Below are 6,782 nucleotides of genomic sequence, written 5' to 3' on the forward strand. Positions count from 1 at the left end.
ATTCTATTTGCAAGGCAGGAAGATTGCTTGAGCCCAGGAGTTCGAGAATCAGCCTAGGCAACCTAGTGAGACCCTGTCTCTACAAAAAATACAAAAATTGGCCTGGCATGGTGGCACGCACCTGAAGTCCCAGCTACTGGGGAGGCTGAGGTAGGAGGATCACTTGAGCTCAGGAGTTCCAGGTTACTGTGAGCTACGATCATACGTATCACTGTACTACAGTCTGGGCAACAGAACAGAATCCTGTCTCCAAAAAAACAAAACAACTCCTACTTATTTGTACCCATCAATCAAACTATTTTTTATCTCCCTTCTCTGCCCCCTTCCCAGCCTCTGGTAGCCACCAATCTACTCTCTGTCTCCATGAGATCCAGGTTTTAAGCTCCCACCTGTGAGAACACGCAGTATTTTTCTTCTGTGCCTGGCTTATTTCACTTAACATAATGACCTCCAGCTCCATCCATCAGGCCTCCTTTGTCACGGAGGATTTATTTTAGGAAACTTGCAATTGTGAGTTCTTTCTCTACCTCTTTGAGATGCAAATCTTCTCCCAAATTTTCTTCTAGCCTCTTGCTAGTTTTGCAACCCAGGAATGTCTTTCTCAAGACCTCAGAGCCATCCCTTTAAAATGTAATTATTGAAGATGATACATCTGTCTCTCAGTCTTTGCAGAAGGGCAGGTTCCTAGTTTTGAAAAATTCCAATAAGCCAACACATAGCTTTACTGCATTTCCTAACCTCTTCCTTATGTCTCCAGTTCCTTCTCAGCATCTCACCCCAGCACTTAAAAACTCCAGCCTTTTGTTTCAACGAAGTTAGGCTCCTTCTCTCTTGCGTATTGCAGTAGTCCTGACTGAGGCCTTCCTTGAAGGGTTAACTTGTCTGGTGCAATGTTTTCTTTGACAATGTCCAGATCAAAGGATCCCACAGAAACACTGAGTATGATTTTCGCCTGAGAAAGGGGAGGGTGAGAAGATAGATTGGGAGGCAGCTGTGTAGGCAGGGGACTTGGCCACTCCCTAAAGCTCTCCCAGTCTCACCTGTGAGTGGAGTGCATCGGCAGCAGTTCTTCTCCCCCGAGGCTAGGGGATGGAATCAGTTAGACTATTGAGGGCATCCGGAAGGGCAGCTGCCTCAGGGTTAGTCCTCAGGGTAAGGTGGCCAATGGGTTTCTTTTGATCGACTGTTGACAACGTGTTTGTTGAATGGCAGCCTGCACTAGGCGAAGCTGAAGCCACAGAAGACACCGCAGTGGGAAAACCAGCATGAGCCGCTGCCCCAAGGAACCTCAAAGCGCAGGCAGAGGACCAGCCATCCCAGCCGCACAGGTAGTGTGTCACCTGTCAGGTGGGCTTGGGGTGAGTGGGTGTGTGTGTGCGCGTGCGCGCCAAGGGGTGTATGTATGCGTGTGAGCACATGTGAGTGACGGCTAGTGTGACTGCATGTGAGGGAGTGTGAACAAGCGTGCAAACGTGTGTGCAAGTGTGTATGCATATGAGAATATGTGTGGATATGTGCATTTGAAAGCCCGTGTGTGTGTGTGGTCATGAGGGTTAGTGACCAAATGCGCAGGATATGTGTGTGTGCATGGAACACTGTCAGTGTGTGTGTGGCAAGTGTGTAGGCATGTGAGGACAGGCAGAAGTGTGTCAGTGTTGTGATGGGAGTGTGAATGTGTGCACAAGGGTGTGGAGTCAATGAGTGTATAGGAATGTGTGTTACCTATGAAGGCATGTAATGTGTCAGTGTGTGTGCGTGTGTGGGAATGAGCACTTGTGGGTGTGTCCATGTGTGTGCCAGTGGGTATATGTGAAAGCATGTAAGAGTGTGTCATGTGATGGTGTGTGTGGATGTGTGTATAAATGTGAGAGCATGTAAATGAGTGTATGAGTGTGCATATGTGAGGCTGTGTGTGAATGTGTGTAAGTGTATGTGCATGTGACAGTGGAAGTGTAGGGGTGTGATGCATGTGTGGGTGTGAGTGCCAGTGTATGAGTGTACGTGGTGTGGATCTGAGTGTGCACAGTGTAAAGGGCATGTGTACAAGTGTGCAAGGGCAAGTGTAAAGGGCATGAGTGCAAGTGTGTGTGAGGGTATGTGAATGAGTGGTCATGTGCATGCATGTGTGAGTGCACGCTCAAAAGCATGGATGGGTGCAAGCCTCCCCTACTAACTCCTGTGGTCAAAAGAGGATGTGTTTTCTGTGTTTCAACAATGTTTTAAGATTATGTACTGTATTTAATACGTCTTAAATACGTCTTAAATATTAATACGTCTTAATACTGCAGTGTTTTTCTCTGTTTAAAGCGCAGCAGGGGGCTGGGCGCAGTGGCTCACACCCGTAATCCCAGCACTTAGGGAGGCCGAGGCAAGTGGATCACTTGAGATCAGGAGTTCAAGACCAGCCTGGACAACATGGTGAAACCCCATCTCTACTAAAAATACAAAAACTAGCCGGGCATGGTAGTGGGTGTCTGTAAATCCCAGCTAATGGGGAGGCTGAGGATGGATAATCACTTGAGCTCAGGAGGCGGAGGTTGCAGTGAGCCGAGATTGCACCACTGCACTCCAGCCTGGGCAACAGAGCGAGACTCTATGCAAAAAAACCCAAAAAATCCAATGTAGCTAAAGGCAATTTGATAATAACAATGGCATCGACATGAGAATGGTGTCAGAAAAACCAAAAACAATAATGAAATGGCTCCTCTATAACCCATCCCCCAAAACCCACGTAGAGAAGAAGACAGGGCTGGGCGTGGTGGTTCATGCCTGTAATTCCCGCACTTTGAGAGGCCCAGAAGGAAGGATTGCTTGAGCCTGGGAAATCAAGGTACAGTGAGCTGTATTTGCCCCACTGTACTTCAGCCTGGGAGTCAGAGTGAAACCTTGTCTCAAAAACAAAAAGAAGAAAAGGATACCTGAGTTACTAACTCTGATCATCACTGAGTGCAAAGATTCTGGTATTCTGGTGTTTTCCATTTTCTTTTAGCTTATCTTCATTTTGAGTTTTCTGGAAGAGCATTTATTGCTTTTTTTTTTGAGATGGAGTCTCACTGTGTTGCCCAGGCTGGAGTGCAGTGGCGTGATCTCGGCTCACTGCAGCCTCCACCTCCCGGGTTCAACCAGTTTTCCTGCCTCAGCCTCCTGAGTAGTTGGGACTACAGGCGCATGCCACTTCGCCTGGCTAATTTTTTGTATCATTTTTAGTAGAGACAGAGTTTCATACTGTGTTAGCCAGGATGGTCTTGATCTCCTGACCTTGTGATCCACATGCCTTGGCCTCCCAAAGTGCTGGGATTATAGGCATGAACCACTGTGCCCGGCCACATTTATTGCTTTAAGAAAAAAAAATTTCACTTGATGGAAAAAAGCTAAAATGAGGTTGCCTAGAAAAGTATCATTACTAAAAACATTCTTCTTCTTTCATGGTTTTTTTTTTTTTTTTTTTTTTTTGAGACAGAGTCTCGTTCTGTTGCATACGCTGGAGTACAGTGGTACAATCTCAGCTCACTGCAACCTTCGCCTCCCAGGTTCAAATGAATTCTTGTGCCTCAGCCTCCTGTATAACTGGGATTAGAGGCATGCACCACCACGCCCGGCTAATTTTTGTATTAGGGTTTTGTCATGTTGGCCAGGCTGGTCTCGAACTCCTGACCTCGAGTGATCCACCAGCCTCAGCCTCCCAGAGTGCTGGGATTACAAGTGTAAGCCCCTGCACCTGGCCCTTGTTTTGGCTAACTCTATGAGTGAAACTCTTTCTGCCATGGGAGATTGTACCTTACCATTGTTTATTTCCAGGGTCTCCTGAGAACACAGACCAGAATTACTGAGGTAATCCTGGCACATTTTCTTAACCATTTTATGCGACTTTCAAATTCTTTATATGTAGCTGGGAAAAAAGGCTTTGCTAGATGATCTTTTTCAGCCTTTGTGAAGATAAAGATTAAGAAAAAAGTTTAAACCCGAGGCACTGATAAGGAAAATAAAGAAAACCTAAACAAAGTTTCAGTTCTCAGCCCCTGAGCAGCCACTTGGTGGGCGTTTCCTTCAGTCCCCAGTGAGCACCTACTGTGTGCTCTGTATGGCGCAGGGCAGGGAGGAGCAGGCCAAGAAACAAGCCTTGGGTCAGGGCCACAGAGGGCACAGTGAGCTCTCAGGACAGGGCGGGAAGGGAAGGCAGAAAGGCCCTGGGCACGGGCTGGGCTGTCAGCTCCCGAGGGGCGCACTGAGCCTGCATCCATGGGAAGTGTGAGGCACAGGCAGCCTGGACTGCAGCCTCAGAGCGGAGCAGAACCTGGGGTGGAAGAGGCCAGCTGGGGCGAGTGGGCACCAGGAGAGCTCAGGCTGGCCATTATTTGTGGCTGCCATTTCCATTTCCAAAAAAGTATGATTATTTCAGTTAACGGAGAAAAAGCACTGACAAAATTCAACACCCTTTCATGATTAAAAACACTCAACAAAGAATAGAGAAAACTACCTCAACATAATAAAAGTATATATGAAAAACCCACATCACACTCAATGGTGAAAAACTGAAAGCTTTTCCTCTAAAATCAGGAACAAGACAAGGATGCCTGCACTCATTACTTCTATTCAACACAATGCTGGAAGTTCTAGCCGGCACACTTAGTCAAGAAAAAGAAATAAAAGGCATCAAAATTGAAAAGAAAGAAGTAAAATTATCTCTATTTGCAGATAGGATTTTATAAGTAGAAATGCCTGAAGAGTGCGTGCACGCACACACACACACTGACACTCACACTCAGGAACTAATAAACGAGGCCAGGCACGGTGGCTCATGCCTATAATCCTAGCACTTTGGGAGGCAGAGGTGGGCGGATCACTTGAGGTCAGGAGTTCGAGACCAGCCTGGTCAACATGGCAAAACTCCATCTCTATAAAAAATACAAAAATTAGCCAGGCATGGTGGTGGGAGCCTGTGGTCCCAGCTACTTGGGAGGCTGAGGCACAAGAATCACTTGAACCCTGGAGGCAGAGGTTGCAGTGAGCCAAGATTGTGCCACTGCCCTCCAGCCTGGGTGACACAGCAAGAGAGTGAGACTCTGTCTCTTTTAAAAAAGAAAAAATAATAATAATTAAAAAAAAAACTAATAAATGAAATCAGCAATGTAGTAGCATACAAAGTAAATACACAGGTCAGGTGTGGTGGCTCACACCTGTAATCCCAGTACTTTGGGAGGCCGAGGTGAACGGATCACTTGAGGTCAGGAGTTCAAGACCAGCCTGGCCAACATGGTGAAATTCTGTTTCTACTAAAAATATAAAAAGTTACTGATGGTGTGTGACTGTAGTCCTAGCTACTCGGGAGGCTGAGGCAGGAGAATCACTTGAACCTGGGAGGCGGAGGTTGCAGTGAACTCAGACTGTGCCACTATACTCCAGCCTGGGCGACAGAGTGAGACTGGAAAAAAAAAATCAATACACAAAAATCAGCTGCATCTCTAAATACTAACAATGAATAGTCTGAAAAGGAACTAAAGAAAATGAAAATTCCACTTAAAATCTAGCAATTCCACTTCTGGATATATACTCCCAAAAACTGAAAGGAGGGTTTCAGGGAGGTAGTTGAACACCCATGTTCATAGCAGCATTATTCCGAATAGCCAAAAGGTGGAAGAACCTAAGTGTCCATTGATAGATGAATGAATACGCAAAATGTGGTATACGCACAACAGCGAGATTTTACTCAGCCTTGCAGAGGAAGGACATGCAGACACTTCCTGCAACATGAACCTTGAGGATATTGTGCTAAGTGAAATAAGCCAGTCACAGAAAGACAAATATTCTGTGATTCCACTTCTGTGAGGAAAGTAGCATAGTGAAAATCATAGAGACAGAAACTAGAATAGTGGCTGCCGGGGTTGCGGAAAAAGGGAATGGAGAGTTGGTGTTTATGGGGACAGTTTTAGTTTTCTTTTGTTTGTTTTTTCCCCCCTTACCCCACCTTGAAGCTCAGAGTTTTAGCTGTAGATGAAAAGAGTTCTGGAAATGTGTGGGGGTGATGGCTGTACAACATTGTGAATGTATTTAATACCCCTGAACCACACACTTCAATATGGCTAAGATGGTAAATGTTATGTGTATTTTATTACAATATTTTGGAAAAAAAATTTTGATGTGATAATGCAAACTTACAGCGACTCATACCTGCTTTACTGGGAGTTTCAGAAGGGGCAGGAGGGAGAGGACACGCTAAGCAGCCAGGGGCTACTGACACTCCAGAAGCACCCCCAGGGACTGCCTTTCTCAACATCACCCTCTGGAATGGCAGCGCCAGCCAAGAGCGCACTGCCATTGGTTTTCCTGACCAAACCTCAAGAAACAGCTGCGTTCCCATCAGATGTGCTCACTAAATCATGCCGACACACAGACACGCAGCTTCCAGCCTGTTCGGCAGCAGTGCAAACATGGGGGGTCTCAGATCCTCCACTAGAATGATTCTGGTCCTGCTTGAGCCTTCGCCTGAGTCCCCATCACACATTGTAAAGGTCAACTTAAGGATGATGGGCAGGCAGAGGCAGGAATAAGGACTGATACGGTTTGAATCCATCCCCACCCAATCTCACATTGGTTTAGCACCATCCCCTTGGTGCTGTTCTCATGAGAGCTGGTGGTTTAAAAGTGTGTGGTACCTACCCCAACCCCTTGTCCCTGCTGTGGCCATGTGATGTGCCTGCTCCCACTCTGCCTTCACCGTGACTGTTTGTGAAGCATCCCCAGAAGCTGAGCAGATGCCAGCACCATGCTTCCTGTACAGCCTG

The sequence above is a fragment of the Macaca fascicularis genome, chromosome X (genome assembly GCF_037993035.2).
Source record: "Macaca fascicularis isolate 582-1 chromosome X, T2T-MFA8v1.1".
Classification (NCBI taxonomy): domain Eukaryota; kingdom Metazoa; phylum Chordata; class Mammalia; order Primates; family Cercopithecidae; genus Macaca; species Macaca fascicularis.